Source organism: Neophocaena asiaeorientalis, unplaced genomic scaffold, assembly GCF_003031525.2.
Source record: "Neophocaena asiaeorientalis asiaeorientalis breed wild unplaced genomic scaffold, Neophocaena_asiaeorientalis_V1.1 scaffold130, whole genome shotgun sequence".
NCBI lineage: Eukaryota > Metazoa > Chordata > Mammalia > Artiodactyla > Phocoenidae > Neophocaena > Neophocaena asiaeorientalis.
This window is the reverse complement of record NW_020173397.1, coordinates 855,735-875,519: the sequence shown is the minus strand read 5'-3', so window position 1 is coordinate 875,519 and position 19,785 is coordinate 855,735. Positions and strand designations below refer to the sequence as shown.

Here is a 19,785-nt window from a genome sequence, read left to right as displayed (position 1 = left end):
GATTTGGCCCCGCCTCTATGTGTAGGTCACCTGAGGGCATCTGTTCTTCGCTCAGACAGGATGGGGTTAAAGGAACAGCTGATTCGGGGGCTCTGGTTCACTCAGGCCGGGGGGAGGGAGGGGTGCGGATGCGGGGCGAGCCTGTGGCGGCAGAAGCCAGCGGGACATTGCAGCAGCCTCAGGCGCGCCTTGCGTTCTCCCGGGGAAGTTGTCCCTGGATCCCGGTACCCTGGCAGTGGTGGGCTGCACAGGCTCCCCGGAAGGGAGGTGTGGATAGTGAGCTGTGTTTACACACAGGTTTCTTGGTGGCGGCAGCAGCAGCAGCCTTAGCGTCTCATGCCGGTCTCTGGGGTCCACACTTTTAGCCGCGGCTCGCGCCCGTCTCTAGAGCTCCTTTAAGCAGCGCTCTTAATCCCCTTTCTTCACGCACCAGGAAACAAAGAGGGAAGAAAAAGTCTCTTGCCTCTCCGGCAGGTCCAGACTTTTCTCCGACTCCCTCCCGGCCAGCTGTGTTGCACTAGCCCCCTTCAGGCTGTGTTCACGCAGCCAATCCCAGTCCTCTCCCTGGGATCCGACCTCCGAAGTCGTAGCCTCAGCTCCCCGCCCCCGCCTGCCCCCGGCTGGTGAGCAGACAAGCCTCTCCGACTGGTGAGTGCTGGTCGGCACCGATCCTCTGTGCGGGAATCTCTCTTCTTTGCCCTCTGCACCCCTGTTCCTGCGCTCTCCTCCGTGGCACCGAAGCTTCCCCCCTCCGCCACCCGCAGTCTCCACCCGCGAAGGGGCTTCCTAGTGTGTGGAAACCTTTCCTCCTTCACAGCTCCCTCCCACTGGTGCAGGTCCTGTCCCTATTCTTTTGTCTCTGTTTTTTCTTTTTTCTTTTGCCCTACCCAGGTACGTGGGGAATTTTTTGCCTTTTGGGAGGTCTGAGGTCTTCTGCCAGCATTCAATAGGTGTTCTGTAGGAGTTGTTCCACGTGTAGATGTATTTCTGGTGTATCTCTGGCTTATAATAGCAGCGAGTATATGTTAAGTCAATAATCAGCCCAAGTTCTTCATTCTGTTCTTGGAGTTTGTTAAAAAAAAGATCAAAGGGGGAAAAACATTCTTCTGGAGCAAGATTCTTTTCAAAACTCTGCAGATGAGGTAGCCAGTCCTGTTTAAACCATGGGTACAGTGGACACCAATGAGTCTGTCTCTGGCTTATAATAGTGGCGAGTATATGTGCAGTCAATAATCAGCCTGTACGTGGGGAATTTTTTGCCTTTTGGGAGGTCTTAGGTCTTCTGCCAGCATTCAATAGGTGTTCTGTAGGAGTTGTTCCACGTGTAGATGTATTTCTGGTGTATCTCTGGCTTATAATAGCAGCGAGTATATGTTAAGTCAATAATCAGCCCAAGTTTGGGAGAGATTTTCCTTTCTCTTCTTTGTTCTCACAGCTCCCGTGGCTCTGCTTTGGATTTGGCCCCGCCTCTGCGTGTAGGTCGCCGGAGGGCGTCTGTTCTTCGATCAGAGAGGACGGGGTTAAAGGAACAGCTGATTCGGGGGCTCTGGTTCACTCAGGCCGGGGGGAGGGAGGGGTGCGGATGCGGGGCGAGCCTGTGGCGGCAGAAGCCAGCGGGACATTGCAGCAGCCTCAGGCGCGCCTTGCGTTCTCCCGGGGAAGTTGTCCCTGGATCCCGGTACCCTGGCAGTGGTGGGCTGCACAGGCTCCCCGGAAGGGAGGTGTGGATAGTGAGCTGTGTTTACACACAGGTTTCTTGGTGGCGGCAGCAGCAGCAGCCTTAGCGTCTCATGCCGGTCTCTGGGGTCCACACTTTTAGCCGCGGCTCGCGCCCGTCTCTAGAGCTCCTTTAAGCAGCGCTCTTAATCCCCTTTCTTCACGCACCAGGAAACAAAGAGGGAAGAAAAAGTCTCTTGCCTCTCCGGCAGGTCCAGACTTTTCTCCGACTCCCTCCCGGCCAGCTGTGTTGCACTAGCCCCCTTCAGGCTGTGTTCACGCAGCCAATCCCAGTCCTCTCCCTGGGATCCGACCTCCGAAGTCGTAGCCTCAGCTCCCCGCCCCCGCCTGCCCCCGGCTGGTGAGCAGACAAGCCTCTCCGACTGGTGAGTGCTGGTCGGCACCGATCCTCTGTGCGGGAATCTCTCTTCTTTGCCCTCTGCACCCCTGTTCCTGCGCTCTCCTCCGTGGCACCGAAGCTTCCCCCCTCCGCCACCCGCAGTCTCCACCCGCGAAGGGGCTTCCTAGTGTGTGGAAACCTTTCCTCCTTCACAGCTCCCTCCCACTGGTGCAGGTCCTGTCCCTATTCTTTTGTCTCTGTTTTTTCTTTTTTCTTTTGCCCTACCCAGGTACGTGGGGAATTTTTTGCCTTTTGGGAGGTCTGAGGTCTTCTGCCAGCATTCAATAGGTGTTCTGTAGGAGTTGTTCCACGTGTAGATGTATTTCTGGTGTATCTCTGGCTTATAATAGCAGCGAGTATATGTTAAGTCAATAATCAGCCCAAGTTCTTCATTCTGTTCTTGGAGTTTGTTAAAAAAAAGATCAAAGGGGGAAAAACATTCTTCTGGAGCAAGATTCTTTTCAAAACTCTGCAGATGAGGTAGCCAGTCCTGTTTAAACCATGGGTACAGTGGACACCAATGAGTCTGTCTCTGGCTTATAATAGTGGCGAGTATATGTGCAGTCAATAATCAGCCCAAGTTCTTCATTCTGTTCTTGGAGTTTGTTAAAAAAGATCCAAAGGGGAAACACATTCTTCTGGAGCAAGATTCTTTTCAAAACTCTTTTTTAAAGGAACTTTGAGAGCAATGAAAGGAGTCCCAGGCATCCGCTCTCCAACTGGGAGATAGTCTTTCCACCTTTCTGGGATGTGCTTTCCGCCCTTCCTCTTGGATGATGAAAGTCCGGAAAAGCCACAACCCTAACCCCAGCGCCCATGGGCATGATGCCACTGGCTCATGTGACCCCCAAGATGCCGCCCACCCAATGCCAAGAGTGCCAAACTCGCCAACCCGTCGGCCCTGGTGCCAGCACAAGGCCCCGAACCACAGGCGCCTAGGCACAAGCCCACGCAGCTCGTGGACCTCTTTCTACTGCCTGCTTGCATTTTTTAAGGAAAATTTTTGACATAAAGGTAAATTCCTTTTAACTACCCCCTTGTTCCCTTTCCAACATCCTCCACAGGGGCAACATTTTAAAATAATTTTACAACATTAAAATATGCTCTGATACTTTTAAAACATCCCCTTTGTAATAACTGTAAATCATTTATCTAACCATAAATAGTATTTTTTATAGGTGTTTGCATCAAACCATATGCAATAGTTTATATCTTGGATTTTTCATTCAGCATTTTTTGGATGTATACTCATAGTGAGTATATAGAAGAATATATGTATACAATATGTTTAAATAGTATATACTCTATAATATATATAAATTCATTATATATATATATATATATATATATATATACACACATATATATTCTGTTTTTACTTAAGTAAACTAATTCTCTGTAAGGAGTTTTATCCAAGACTAATCAGCTATAAAAAGTGAAGCTAGGATTTAAACCCAAATCTGTCTGATCCCTAAGACAGGAATGCCTTACAACAACACCACAGTCCATTTATTTTCCCTTGTCACCTTAAGTTATATATTCAAAGAGACAATAATGTAGACATATGCTAGGAATTTTTAACTGAGCTGTATCTATCCAGAGTATATCATATCTCTTCTACTTTGAGAGCTGGAGAGTAAATGAGGGCAAGATGAAATCAAGAAAACATGTAAAACATGAGTTCATATGTGAAAGGATATGTAAGTGGCCAGGAAGGTTTGACATTCTCTCAAAGAATAATAAGTACTTTTACACATTTTTAAAAAGTAGAATTATTTCCAAACTACCAAGTGCTAGATACCATACTATGTGCTTGGTAAATATTATTGCTAAATATCACAGCAACCCCAAGAGAGAAATATAGTTGCCTGCCATTCTGCAGATGAGAGACTAGAGCTAAGATCCAAATAAGTCACCTGCAGCCACGTGCTGAATATGTGGAGAAACTTAGGATTGTAACTCTGTACCTTCCCAAACTCTTGTTGTGCGCCTTACACAGTACTCAGAAGCAAGGCTTTAGAATCTGGGTTTCTAAGTCAGACCTTTGGCACTTTTCCTACTTCATGGCCTATGACAGATAAAACTAGACTAGTAGTGTTGATGCAGTAAAGGCTGCTTTGTTTAGATAAAATCATCCATCTTTCCCCAAATCACTTAAATCAAACTTTTTGTCCCCTGTTTTTGCTAATAAAGGAAGAATTAAAGTTTTTACTTTAAAATCAAAACATCACTGTCCACAGTCTACCAGGTTTTTTTGTTCGGCAAATCTTATGTATTTCATTTTTAACCTGCAAATCATGATGTTGAACTAGCATTTATTGGGTTTTAACCTCAAAATAAGGAGAGAAAAAACAGTTCCAAGTGCAAAGCTATTTAATAAATGGTTTTGGAATTGAATTGCCTGGAATAAAGTTAAACCCTAGGTAGCTGTCACATTTTTATTTACGTTGTTAAAAAAAAAGTTCCATATAAACACTTGAATAATCTCAAACTACAGGCTTCAATAAAATATCCTGGGAATAAAAGCCAATTACTGCACTGAAATAGTCAGGTGTTTTGTGTTTAGTCCTTCACTTCCTTGTGACTTTTGAACTAAGAGGTGACTGATGATCTTCCATTAGGAATGGGTGATGTGCAAATCTCATGAAGTCCCTTGTGGATACCTGGGGATTCTCTGAAGGCTGCTGTCTAATGACCTGGAAAATTAGAAAGGGAAGGATGTGCCAACATCTTGAGACTGAAAGAGCTGCAGGTCCAAAAAGCAGAGAAACTGAAGCTCTGATGGATCAGTTGAGAAGACCTGGACTGGCATCTTGGGGTCATTTCCTAGACGTTCAAACGTTTGGAAAAGAATTTTACAAATAAAAAATAAAAGAGCCCTTTTGGCTTTCTTCTTTCATAATATTACATTCAACTTTAGCTCTGAAAAACTTCAAAACAGCAACAAAGACCAAAAATAGAGGTGTTAAAAATGAGGGAAATCAGAGATTAGAAACAGTCACCAGAAAATCCCACTCTGTCTAGCAAATCCCCTGGTCCTTGAGTCACAGACCAAGGTGTGTGCTCATTACACAATTTAGTGTCCCTAACTGGAAAAATGTACCCGGTTCTTCTCTATAAATGCATGTACTTCTTTAGTAGTCATTAACTGGGATTTGTCTGTCTTTAGCACTGTGCCAGATCCTATGGTGGTCAGGGATGGTGGTTAGATACACACAGATACAAATATACATAATGCATGGCTGAGAGAGTAAATGAGATTTAAGGAATAGTTTGCTTTACAGGTTCTCAAAATATTAGAGCTAAACTCTAAAATTCAGCCAGAAGGAAACTGACGGACCTGGTTTCCCATCCAGAGACTGGCAAAGCTGAGGCATATAAAGACAGCTAGGAACAGGATGAACAGCAGAGGTTACCACATCAGCTATGTGGCAGGAGTGACCATAGTTCCTTGTGATCTGCTCTACAGATAACCCCAGAAGCTTATGCCACTGAAGGAACCAACAGCCAGCACAGCTACCATGGACCTCCTACAGGTTTTACCTGTTTCACTCTACAGTTCTTTGCATCTGAAGATGCCAGACATCTTTAGAAATGAAAGAGAAGACATTACAACAGTTACCACAGAAATACAAAGGAGTATATGAGACTACTATGAACAGTTATACACTAACAAATTGAAAAACGTAGAAGAAATGGAAAGATTCCCAGAAACACACAACCTGCCAGGTGTGGAGGAAGGAATAAAATAAAATCTGAGCAGACAAGTAACAAGTAGAAAGATTGAATCAGTAATCAGAAACCTCCTAACAAAGAAAAGTCCAGGACCAGATGGTATCACAGGTGAATTATACCAAATATTTAAAGAAAAACTGAACCCAAGCCTTCCCAAACTCTTCCAAAAAATAGAACACTCCTAAACTCATTTTATAGGTCAGGATTACACTGATACTAAAGCCGGACAAGGACGCTACAAGAAAAGAAAAATATAGATCAATATCCCTGAAGCACATACATGCAAAAAATCTTAATAAAACAATAGAGAACCAAATTCAAAAGAACATTAAAAGAGTCATACACTATGATCAAGTGGGATTCATCCTTGGGAGGCAAGGATAGTTCAACATATGCAAATCAATAAATGTGATGTGCCACATTAATAGAACAGAAGACAAAAATCATGTGATAATCTCAATAGATGCAGACAAAGCATATGAAAAAATACAGCATCTTTTCCTGATAGAAACTCGCAGCAACCTAGGTGTAAAAGGAATAAACCTCAACATAATAAAGACCATATATGACAGAACCACGGCTAACATACTCAATGGTGAAAGGTTAAAATCTTTTTCTCTAAGGTCACAAACAAGACAAGGGTCCCTTCACTCACCAGTGCTATTAAACATAGTTCTGTAAGTCTTAGTCAACTCTATTAGACAAGAAAAATAAAGTAATCCAAATCAGAAAGGAAAAAGTAAAACAAGTAGACAGTAACTATTTGCTGAATTAAGAAAAATACCAAACTAGTTAAGTTTTTTAAAATGGAGATTTCTTTTTATGTGTTTAATATATTTTAGAATAACAGACATTGGAAATGTTTATTCTAACAACTGCAAAAATATCTCTCATATTTTCTAAGATGTAGGAAGTGTTGCCTAAAATGATCTTTTCTCAATTTAATACTCCATCCGCAGCCCAACCACCCAAGAAAATAAATAAAAGTCTGAATATAAAGAACCCATTAAGACAATATGATATTATATCTGGCTGCCAGGTTTATTAATGCTAAATTCAAATCAACTACCAGGCATAATATGAGAATGAAATTCACATGAAGAAATGTGTTGACTGATAGTTGAAAGAAAACAGAAACCATAATCAAGCATTTATTCTTTCCTAATCTACACCTAAGTCTATGCAGCTCAGGCTTTGGCTTCCTTACAGTGTCTTAATTCACAGTCTGACATAATTCATCATACGCTTTCAAGAAAATATCTTTTTATTCTGTGCTTTGCCAGAGCTTCCTGGGGGCTGAGAACAGGAGTGCAGCTGAAGGACACTGATGGTTTGGGAAACTATCCTGTCACTCACGCCTGTCTCCTCTGCACAAGTCATCTGCCACTGCTCCTGGGCTCCGGCTCTCCATGGGAAAGATAATGTCACTTTATGAGCCTTGCAATGGCAGCTTAGACAACAGCCTCTCATCACTCTTTACCAGCAAAACTCAATTGCTTTTACACTTAGATTTTTAAACATCTGGAGAAAAATCTTATAAATAGAAGTTGCTGTTCATTTTTTGTATGTGGCTTTCTTCCCATGAATTCATGCTTTGTTGATAACTATCGTTTTCTGCCACTCTTGTGGCATAAAATACTGAGAACTGGGGCATCCACAACCTGATGCTATGCTCTCCAGCTCTGGGAGGCTTGAGGTGGGAAAGGATCAGTGTTTTACTGCCATGCCCATTTCCACAGGTTGTAGGTGGTAGAGGAATTTTCCTACCACTGAACAGATCTGCAGAGACCTTCACCAGGCTGACTTCTTCAATTCTTGCCTCTAAGTCTCGGACTAGAAAATTCTATGGTGTTGAAAATAATTGGAATCAGATGTCATAGACCATGACAGGTAAAGAACGTGGGCTCTGGGATTCACATGGCCTGGGTTCAAATCCTGGCTTCACCATGTATTAGTCGTGCACCTGAGCAAATGGCCTAACCTCTCTGTGCCTCAGTTTGTTCTTCTGCAAAATGAGGAATAATAATACTTGTCTCACAGGATTCTTAAAAGAAATAATGAGATAGTAGCTCTAAAGAGTTTAGAATAATGACATCATCTTTAGTCTCCAATCTTTAGTAATTGAGAGGTATTTTTCTTTTTATTGATATCAGATAAAATATATGCAGAAAACCACATACATAATAAAAGGATAGTTTGATGTTCTTAAGAACTGAATCACAATCCTACCTTTAACCCTAACGATGACATATCCAGCCTTTAATATGGGACGTGGGCAGATTTTCTCTTGGTTAGAAGAGAGGGGAGAGAAGCGGGGTATTTGGATAGTGTAAGTAAGCACACAACACTGAGTTTTAAATGTGAGTAATGTTTCAATGAAATTTTTACCATAATTACTTCAAAACAATATTTGATACAACCAGTGTTTATTTTACGAATTGATTTGTATTGTTTTCATCCAGAAAGGATTTATGATGGCAACAATTGTTTCCATACTGAAGTATGCCTGCATTTTTTGTTTTTAAAATTTTGAGTGTAGGGTTTTAAAATTATAAAGCATTCCTCCCAGTAACTGTGAATACAATATATCCACCAATGAATGTAGTAAATAGATTCCCCTTTTTTCTTTGAATCGTCTCTTTTTAAGTCCTCTTCATTTCTAATCCCCCCAAATCCTGTTTATTCCCAATAAATACATTTTTTTCTAGTAATGCAAACAAATACAATTAGGTGATACAAACTAATGAGACTATCACATATGGCTAAAACATTTCTACTTCTGCTGAAGAAATCGAGGCTTGTATATTTTCAGAGTGCATTTTATTGAAGAATGTCTCCAGACACTTCTGAAAAAGCAGCTCTTCTTTGCATCAGTGGTCCTTACCCTTATTTCCGTGTCTTAGTTTTCTTACTGTCATTTGTAGAGTTGACATCTGGAAAATGAGGAAACACAAGGAGTAGATGGAAGTGGGCCTATGTTGTAGAAAGTCATGAAACTTAGAGTCCAGAAGCCTAGATTTTGTCTTGACACCTCAGTAATACCAGCTAACATTTGTTGAGGGCACAGTTGGGACCAGGTATGCCCTATGTATTCACCACCTCATTTAGCTGAAGCAGTTTGACTCCAGAGTAATCCCTCAGGCAACATGAGGTTGAATGAATCACTTAACTGTCCTGATTTTTTATGTAATGAAATCAGGTCAAGCAATGTCTGTCAAGTGATTATTCTAATGATTAAAAGACATAATGTATATAAAACTTCTTTAAAAGCTACCATGACCATTGTTAACACTAAGTATTTCCTTTGTGCCAGGCGTAATGTTGTTCCCCTTCTTCTCATTTAACCCTTCCAAAAATCCAGTGAGGCAATCATTCTGATTCTGTTACGAAATAATAGGAATAATACTATTTCACAGATGAGGAACAATATTGAAAGAAGAGTGAGTGACCTGCGCATGGCTTAGGGCTAGTATGACAGTGGAGCAAGCCTGGAGACTCAGATCTGTCTGGCTTGATCCACACTCTTAACCATTACTGTTATTGGTCTCTTAAAGCAGACAACACTCTAGAAAAGTTAGTTGTATATACAGCCAGTTTTTGGAGGGTATGCCTTATTAGATTTAATGAGGTTCCAGGGTTCAGAAGGAAATAGAACCTATCTTCTCAAATATTTTAAGTGTGTGGTATGTGCCAGACAGTTTGTATTATGGCACCAAAAATATCTCATTCCCTCCATCTAAGTAGGGAAGATGGGCCTATTGAGAGGATTCAGAAAGAGTCTCCCCAGAATGAGCCATTTTGGCATGCGGATTATTTTGAGCTAAAGACAATCAAAGCCAAAAAAGACCTGGGAATAGCTTTTTGTCTCACTCTTAACTGCCTAAAAGAATTTATGTAAGAAGCCTGTACCAAGAAGAGAATTACCAAAGATAACTTTTTTTTACACCAGAGAGCCTTTTTCTGTATGGCTTGGCAAACCTGTGTTTACCAAACATTTCCTCTTCCCATCTCCCTGCGAACTGTCTTCCTCTCCTTTGAAATCTTAGACCCCTACTCCCCTCTTCTTAGCTCAGGATTGCGTGTGAGCTTCAGCTGCCTGACTCTTTGTGGGCCTCATATTCCTTTGGAGCCCCTCTACATACATAATTAAATCTGTTTTTTCCCTCCTGTTAATATATGTCAATTGAATTCTTAGACCAGCCAGAAGAACCTAAAAGGGTAAAGAAAAATTTTTTCCTGCACAACACTATAAAAGAAAAATAATGCAATCAGCTAAGTGCACACACACACACACACTTATTTATATTATGTATTCATATTATATATAATTATTTTTGTAATTACGTATATATATTCTGTTTTTGAGAATTAGTTTTAGTTACATGTATCAGTCATATGTCTCTGCATAGCAGTTACCCCCAAATTTGGCAGCTTAAAACAACACACATTTAGCACGCACAGTCTTTCTGGTTCAGGAATCCAGGTGTAGCTTAACTGGGTCCTGTGGCTCACGGTGTCTCACAAGGCTACAATCAAGATGCCCAGCAGGACTGTGATCCTCTTTAAGCTCAGCTGAAGTGGATGTTTTTAGGTTCACTCACATAGCTGGTGGCAGATTCAGTTCCTAGCAGACTCTTGGCCCTAAGTTTCTTACCACATGGGACTCTCCATGGGGCAGCTCACAGCACAGCAGCTGGACTTCATAAAAGGGAGCCAATGAGGGCGCTAGAGAGGGTGAGCAAATCAAGTGACAGTTTTTTGTATCCTAATCTCAAAAGTAACATCTTGTCACTATTTTTTTTTTTTTTTCTATTTTTTGGCCGTGCCACGGGGCTTGCAAGATCTTAGTTCCCTGACCAGGGATCAGACACGTGCCCCCTGCAGTGGAAGCACCGTGTCTTAACCACTAGAACACCAGGGAAGTCCCTGTCACTCTTTTTTAATTGAGACGTGATTGACATAGTGTAAATTTAGGAGTTTTAACATATTGATTTGATACATTAATATTGCAATATGAGTGTCATTATAGTGTTAACTAACTGTACATGCTTGCAGCTAGTAAATAAATATTGAGTATCCAACACACAGTAGAGGTATTAAAAACATCTTGTCACTTCTGCTGTATTCTCTTCATTAGGAGTCAATCACTAGGTGCAGCCCATAGTCAAGCAGCAGCATGAATACCTGGAGTTGGGAATCACATCCTACACAGCAACCTCCCACAAAGAGTCACTCATTTTCTCAGTGCTGGAGTTGTCAGGTGAAATGTGGGAGATGCTTCAGCAGGAGGTGGGTGTTGAGCATTGCTAGTACAACTCAGCCTACTACACCTAGAAAGGATTCAGGAAAGGACCTATGATCAAGATAAACTAAATGCTGAGTGCCTGCAGCATCCCAGCCCATTAACTCCTCAAATGGTTCATGTGCACAAGTACCTGAAGTTCTGAGAGACGTGAAAGGGTTCCGAGCGTTACCTTAGTACGAGGAGATCCATAGTATGTCATTAAATGTACTCACTCAGGTTTCTCATAGAAACTTCCAAACTTGAAAAAGAAGAAAGCATTCTTAATTCCGTTTAAGTAAATGTTTGTACAGTGAAGGGGTGAATGAGTGAAGGAATGAAAGAATACAATGAAAGGACAGAGAACAAAAATTCCAAATTCACAAAATGTCCATCAAGCTCCACTGTCTCAGAGATGGAAACCTCATTATAAATTGGTTGTATGACAAATATAAGGACTATATATATATATTTCTATAACATATAGTTATATATAGTTCTATAACATCATATGTCTCTCTAATGACCACGGAACTAGGATCAAGTTCTGTGCTGAAAACCTGGGGGATACAACAGGGAAATATAAATTAGTAGCAGTTTCATTCTGAGGACCGTCAATTGGGGTAATGGGAATGAAGGAATGTACAAATAAATTCATATACTATTTTTTTAAATAACGCTGAATGGGTTTAAGATGGAATCATTTGCATCCACAATTTAGAAATGCTTGAATAAAAGAAAAAAATGAAATCCAGAATTTTAAGAACACTCACTACAACAAGAATCTATTAGTTGAAAATGGCTGACTTCCTCTCTCTCTCTTTAACCCTGTCTCTATCACGTTCCCTTCCTCCCTCCCATCCTCTCTTCTTCCATCATTCCCTCCCTCCCTTCCTCTCTATCTATAATTTCTTTAATGTTAGAATAAAGTAGAGTTGCAGGTTTGTTGGGGGTTGGGGCAGTCCCTGCTGCCTGCTTGTTCCCTTTCTCTGCTCTCTCCTCTTTGGCTAATTTCCCCACCCTCACAGTCCTAACTACTGGGTTGGATTTCTATCTATGGCGAGCTCCCTGGCCCTTACAAAGCTGAAGGATATGGCAGCCACAGAAGTCCCTGGCAGAGGGAAGGGCACTAGTCTGGCAGGCTGTGTGTGGGAATGGTGAGCCAGAGGATGCTTTCATATTGCAAAAGACACCACATCTGTTGATTACTGTGTTGTTGCAAAAAACTGATGCCTTTGATTCTTAATCCTTTAATACTTGTTTTTACAAATACACCATTTTTTATTGTAAACCACAATTAGTTCTCAAACCATTATTGGGGTCCCAGACAACGCAGGGTTGACAGTATAACCAAGGAAGTAAGTAGAACTAAGGAGGGGTAGCACATTCTGAGATAGCTTTTACAGTGTGTAAGTGAAGTGTCAGATAATGTGTGTGAATTCTTTCCCTCCATGCACGAGTTTGTAGCTTCAATATCATCTACCCCTAGGCATATTCAAATAGCATAATCAGACCTCAGTTTAAGATTTAAACAATGTAATCTTCCACATGCTAAGGTTAATGCTAGACTCTGTTTCTTGAGTGAAGGAATTGAGCACAGTATTTGCTGTTTTATCCACATTTGTGCAAGAAGAAAAACAAACATAGCAGATTTCAAAAATGTTTTTATTTGCCTGGTTAATAAGTTACAACTATACATTCAAATAACATGTAGACTATCAAGCATGATGCATGAAGGGGAATATTCTGTTTGAAAATTATAGGGAAAAAATACTAAGAAGGTAGTGTCTAGAACAAGGCTTATCGTTCAGAAGTTTATACAGCAACAGCTTGCAAAGGATGTTATGTGGAACATTTTCAAGATGTTCAACATACTTTATTTGGGGTGCTTTTGAAAAGCTTAAAAAATAAAATATATCATGTAACATAATGAGAAATAACTCTAGGTGTGCTTGGACACAGATGTTGGCGCTACTTCCTTGCTGTTCTTGGGTCTGCCTTGCTTTTTGTACAGATTTTGTCCTCAGGCTGGGCCCCTTTGTGGTTGCAAGATGACTACAACAATTAAAGGCATCACATCTAAACATGGCAAAGTTCATAAAATAAAGGGTCCAGTTATTATTTGTAATTATTTGTAAGATTGAAGAAAAATTTCCCAAAACTCTAGCCAACTTCCATGCACATCTCATTGGGTAGAATTGTATCACATGCCCATGCTTATCTTAGTCAAATTGGACACATGCCCAGGCCTGGGATAAGTTTGACTTTTCCTGAACAAGTTCATAGGAAGATGGTGGATACCTGGACAAAATTAAGGTTAGGAAGAAGGATGGTGGGGGTAGAAATGGATATTAAATAGACACCTAACAGTGTCTACTAACAGAGCAGTTAAAAAAAAATAATTCTAAGCTTAGAAAATCCTGGGTTTAATTTTATTTCGTATTGTCTTCATTGTAAGAATTTTAGGATACTTTTTAATGCTTGTAGGTATTACGAATCTCCAAAGTGGGGTATGATATGTCACAATTTTCTTCCTGTTCTATTTATTTGTTTCTTTTTGTTTTGTTACATTATAACCACATGTATAATTTTGCTATTACATTGTTGTTGTAAACTCACGTAACATTAGGCTTCCACAATTTATGAAATATTACAATAGAGCTGTAGGGTGTGGATGCTGTTCATTTTGGCCTCCCAGGATTTGAACTTTCTTCTACATATGAGAAAATCTCCAACTTCTGAGGCTTGGTAGGGGAGAATTCGGTTACAACAAGAAGAGTTGGGAATGCTACATACCTCCTTTCCCAGACTGTCCTGCAGCAAAGTCAAAGCCATAGTTTTGACATTTAAGGGGTGGCCCAAAAAAGAAAACGATGAGGAAATATCTTTCCTCCTCCTTTTTCCTTCACCTCTTCCTCCTCCTCTATCCTCTATCTCTATCTATCTCTGTAATCTCTCTTTCTCTCTCTCTCTCTCTCTCTCTAGTTACAACAGTTTTCTGACCAAATATGATCTGTAGTATGATCTAGGTGATTTTATGGCTGCTTAATCTTAAACATACTTCTCTGGCCTTCCTAATATTTCTCTGAGCTACCCAAAGTCTGTTTAATAAGTTGCTATTCTGATTATTTCAGGCAGAGCCACCTTCTGTTGATGGCAACTGAGAACCAGGGCTAACACAAGTACTGAAGCAGAGAATATGGCCAATAAACAGTGAAGGTAACATTTTAAAATAAGAATAAAAGATATTAATAAATGTGACTACATGGGGATTAATGACCATAGAAGTTGATGATTTATTCCAAAGAATGAGACCAGCGGGGAATAGAAATTAGTTCTGAATGGTCAAGAAAATACTCATATGTATAAAAGTGATCACGATTTCCAGTCAGTTTACGTTTTTGCACAAAACAGCTTAACCAGACATTGCCAATGACTAGCAGAGTGACGGGAGAAATATTTTTAACCAAAATGTTGAAAATCACTGATAACGCTAGGTAATATCAAATGAAGCTAAAATAACTATATAGTTCACTGGGAAAATATGATTTCATTTATAGAAATCTGTTTGGGAATGCATGAATGTTATGATTCAAGGACATTGAAATGTTTAATTTGAAAGATTATACTCAGGAGTATCAGAATTATATTTAAATTTCCAACGCAAGTATTTTCATACTCTTTTTTTCAAGAGGTTCATTTAATTTAACCGTGCAATTGTGTTTGGAAAGTTAAGAACTATTCTTCCCTTTATAGAAATTATCTTTAGCTGTCATAACACCTACTTAAATTGAACTCAGGAGGTTTTATTTATTTTTTAAGACAAAAAATTTTTGAAGAGAACTGAAAAGCACAGTGTGCTCACAGCTTCACTATTTTACCTCGTAGCTAAAAAATTTACCACGTGTGAGCCTGTATATCAGAATTAAAAACAAAAACAAGAACAAAATAAGTTTGTAGAAAATGGCAAATAATTCTTAGCATGGAATCTAATCTGTCATGGTTTGGTCAATTTCTAATAGTGAAATAACACTAAATCAAATACACAATTTTCTGTCTATTTTACTAAGATTAACCTTATGAAAACAAAGTTATAATGTTTTTCTAAGTGCTTTTCATTGGACAAAAATAAATTTTCTCTCCAGTTCCTTATTAGGCAAAATGACAAATATTCATCTAAAACATGGGCTTGTGTGTGATTATCCAACCAAATAAAATTATTACTGGCAGGCAGGAAATAATGGCTTAGAGATAATAGCTATACTGAATCAGATGACTTATGCAAGTCTCTTCTCACTGGTAACCATTTAAGTTCTGTTCTGATTTTTTTTTTTTTTTCCTTTGTAGCATTGCATTAAAAGCAGCTCATTTCTCACAGGCCAGATTTGCTTTTTATTTACAAAGCTTGAAGTCCTAATCTTAACTGATTACTTAGAAACATATATCAAGAAATTACATTATAACATCAGATTTGGACACAAAATCAAGTAAATTTCAATCAGTCTTTTTCATGTTTTATTGATTTTTATATCAACATTCATAGATTTTTAAAAAACGATTTGTTTAACGTGTGTTTACATCTTCTTAGTTGGAAATAATTGTTCCTTCTCCCAGTACCATTTTTTTTAACATCTTTATTGGAGTATAATTGCTTTACAATGGTGTGTTAGTTTCTGCTTTATAACAAAGTGAATCAGCTATACACATACATATATCCCCATATCTCCTCCCTCTTGCATCTCCCTCCCACCCTCCCTATCCCACCCCTTGAGGTGGTCACAAAGCACCAAGCTGATCTCCCTGTGCTATGTGGCTGCTTCCCACTAGCTAGCTATTTTACATATGGTAGTGTATATATGTCCATGCCACTCTCTCACTTCGTCCCAGTGTACCCTTCCCCATCCCCGTGTCTTCAAGTCCATTCTCTACATCTGCGTCTTTATTCCTGTCCTGCCCCTAGGTTCTTCAAAACCATTTTTTAAAAAATTTCCATACATATGTGTTAGCGTACGGTATTTGTTTTTCCCAATACCATTCTTATGTCATTTTTCAGTTTCCACCTTGCATTATTCTTAACTTTGCATATCTTAATTCTCCTACTTCACTGAAATTTATGTTTTTCATTTATCATTGCAACCTCCTTCTAATGTATAATTAGCTATTGATGCAGTAAGCTGTCTGGCACATAGTAGGTGTTCAATAAATCTTTATTGGGCAAATAACTCAATAAATAATAGAATAAAGTGCCTGACTGGTTTCTGTTTCCTTTTATATCTCAAGGAAATGATCTTAGCAACAGAACTATTTTTATGGGCTTTTCTTATTGCATTAAATCTTCCTTTAAAATTGTTTCCGTCATTCTAATCAAAAATATTAATGCATTTTGCTCATTTGACTTTAGCATCAGATATTGGATTCCATTTTGCTTCTCAAGTGTGGGCCTAAGGGAGAAGGGATTGACCTTTTATCTCCATATGTCTTCTCTTGAGTCTAGGATATTGTTAAAGGTTGGATTATTTGTCTCAATTTCTCCATCTCACCCCACCCTTATTGACAGTCTTTGCCACATAACCTTTCACTTTTTCCCACAAGAAAGCATACTTTCCTGTTCCGTGGTTAGCTAAGCCATATAGCTTGCTTTAGCCAAGGATATTAGTAGTCATGCTGCAAATAGGTTTTTGAAAATTGTTTGCATAGTTGGGCATATCCTCTCCTGTTTCCTCCATGAGAAGAGCATGCCCAGCTGGCCCACTGGCCAGGAGTGAGGGATTCCTGGAACAGAGCCATTGTAGCCAACTGAATTATAAATCACAGCCATGCCAGCCATGGCAGTACCCAGAAGAAACACCCCATGCAGGCTGCATTCTTGTGAGCAAGAAATGTGTCAGTAGTGGCACGCCGAGAAGATTTTGTAGTTGCTTGTTATGCAGTAACAATGACTCACAGAGAAATGATTGAAAAGTACTGAGTCACATTACTTGCTCCAACTGCTCCTGAGAAAATTGGTAATAAAGACAATAAGAATTAGAATTAGCACTTATTAATGCCTATCAAAAGCCAACAGTAACTAGATGCTTTGCACATTGTAATCCCATTTCATGCTATGAAGACAATAATTCTATGAAGTGGGTAATATTATCCCTATTTCATTTCCAGGAAATTAGGACTTAGAAATGGTCTACAACTTGCCAGAAATCACAAAGGTAAGAAGTGGCAATTCCAGGCTTACAAGTCAATGATTTTAGACTAAAAAATCTCTACCTTTTATTTAGTGTCTAGGTGGCAAATTTTGCCTTTAGTATTGTTGTCAACTTTCTTTTTTGTTACTCCGCTCTCACCTTTCTATTTCCAATTCCCATTTCTCAGCCCTGCATTTCTTATTGAGATCAGTACCTTTGTGCTCTTTAACCCTAGACTTTAAGGGCTCTGAATGTAGGCTGCCTTCCATGGTCTCCTACTTTTGGTAACAGGGAATGGGTAGGGATAGAATGGGTGAGAAAATATTTTCATATATTTGTGGAGTGCTCATGGCCAAACAAACTAAATGAATAAAACAAAACAAAATAAGACATTGATCAGCCTGTTTAAATAATGATAACTATGTAACATTTGTATATGTTAAAACACTTTTCATTTTTAAAATATAAAGATGCCAAAAAGAATTTTATGCTTATATTTTCTTTCAGTTTCTTTCATTACCAAATGATAACATGGGGAATACCTATGATTCAGTGTTAGAGCGAGAACCTTTTAGGTCTTTGAAGGATATTAATTTAAGAAGAATATATTGACTGGGTTTTGCCCAATCTGCATGACTGTCCAAGATGCATTCCTAGTCAGAATGATTTAGTTGGTTCCAGTGTTGTATGTGACCCTGATGACATCTATCAAAGGGAATTGCTCATCCTCTTAGCTTTATTTTCTTCGCTTCATTGACTGTGTTGAATGTCCAGTTTAGGCAGAACAACTTGAAATAAGGCAGAAGAAGCGGCACCTCTATCGTGATGTACAGCAAGACAACACTCACGTTTTCTGTGCCTTTGGCACGTTATGATTGTTGTTCTGCTCAAGAAATGCAGGTCACTGGCCTTTCAGCAAACTCTCTTCATCAGCATTCTGAATGCTTCCTTTCGAACAAAAAAGGAAAGGCAGTTGACGATGTGTAAGTTTGGATTATAAACTGGCAGGTTATTTATTCAGACAGTTGTAGAAGAGGAAGCAGTAGAATTTTTTTTTTTTTTTTTTTTTTTTTTTTTTTGGCGGTACGCGGGCCTCTCACTGTCGTGGCCTCTCCCGTTGCGGAGCACAGGCTCCGGACGCGCAGGCCCAGCGGCCACGGCTCACGGGCCCAGCCGCTCCGCGGCACGTGGGATCCTCCCGGACCGGGGCACGAACCCGTGTCCCCTGCATCGGCAGGCGGACCCCCAACCACTGCGCCACCAGGGAAGCCCCAGTAGAATTTTTGATAAGAGAAAAGAGCCTGAAGGAAAAGGAAGTCATTTGAGGGTGAAAACCTGTGTGTAATAAGTGATGAGATCAGAAACTGTAAGGAAAGGGCAATGAGTACCAGACAAGTGTGTGGTCTCCGCACAATAAGAAGTTCAGGTAAATACTGTGAAGTACAGGTGTGCAGTCTCTAGCTTGGGCTTATGATCTCAGTGCATATCTTAATTTCTCCAAAAGCTTTCTCTTTTAAACCAAAAGAAACATCTCCCATATCCATTCTCCATCAGCACCTAGTATAGAAACACACACACACACACACACACATCATTGTAAAATCCTTGAGTACATGGGCCCTTGACTTATATTTATCTAGTAGAGTATAAAGCAGAAGGTTGGATGGTCCCATAAGAACACTTGATTCAAGTCTGCTTCTTGCATTTACTACCTTAGTGTTCATGAATTGATTATTAAAAACCTGCTGAGACTTCATTTCTTCCCCTATGTAAATAGGTATTATAATTCCCACTTCAGGCCATTGTAAGGCCTAATAGGTATGTGAAATGATGAGCAAGTGTCAGACTATCTGCTGGACTCCTAGCATACACGACTGCTTTGCACACAGAAAGTGCTCGATAAATTGATTGTGGTGTTGGTGTTGGAAAGATGGCATAATCTCTCCTCCTTCCATATTGACGCTAATTCATCAAGTAGAAATTTCACCCTTCTTATATTTTTGTAGTTCTAGGTAAGACACTCCTGGAAATGAAGCTCAAACTATCCACTCTCTCTGACATTTCCTGATGTAAGGTGATTTTTCTGCTTAGGAATTTGCTAGGAGTCTGACATCCATTAAAGTAACATTTCTCTATTGGGTGAGGTTACTGCATTAACAGCTAATACCTACATGTGCCCTGACCTACATGCAGTTATCTCTTTAAGATTGGCAACCTATGGGCTGTACAAATTCTATTCTCAGTTCTTTCTTCCTTCCTTGTGATAAACTTCTCTGGCTACTCCTTGCCCTTTTAAGAGTAAGACAGGGGAAAGGAGACGCCACTATGCAGTTTTCTAGCTTCTCTATGATTGAGAGGTAAGTTTAATTCAGAGGAAAGCATAGGGTAACAGCTGTCACTGTATAAGAAACTACCTGCAATTTAAGCAACTTAAAACAACAACCACTTATCATTATTATTATTATTTATTGAAA

At 39.8% G+C, this 19,785-nt stretch overlaps 1 pseudogene; it reads right to left on the bottom strand.

The window, feature by feature from the left end:
- Nucleotides 1-1,037: 1,037 nt before the first annotated feature.
- Nucleotides 1,038-2,956, bottom strand: LOC112400999 (RNA/RNP complex-1-interacting phosphatase-like; annotated as a pseudogene).
- Nucleotides 2,957-19,785: the final 16,829 nt, after the last annotated feature.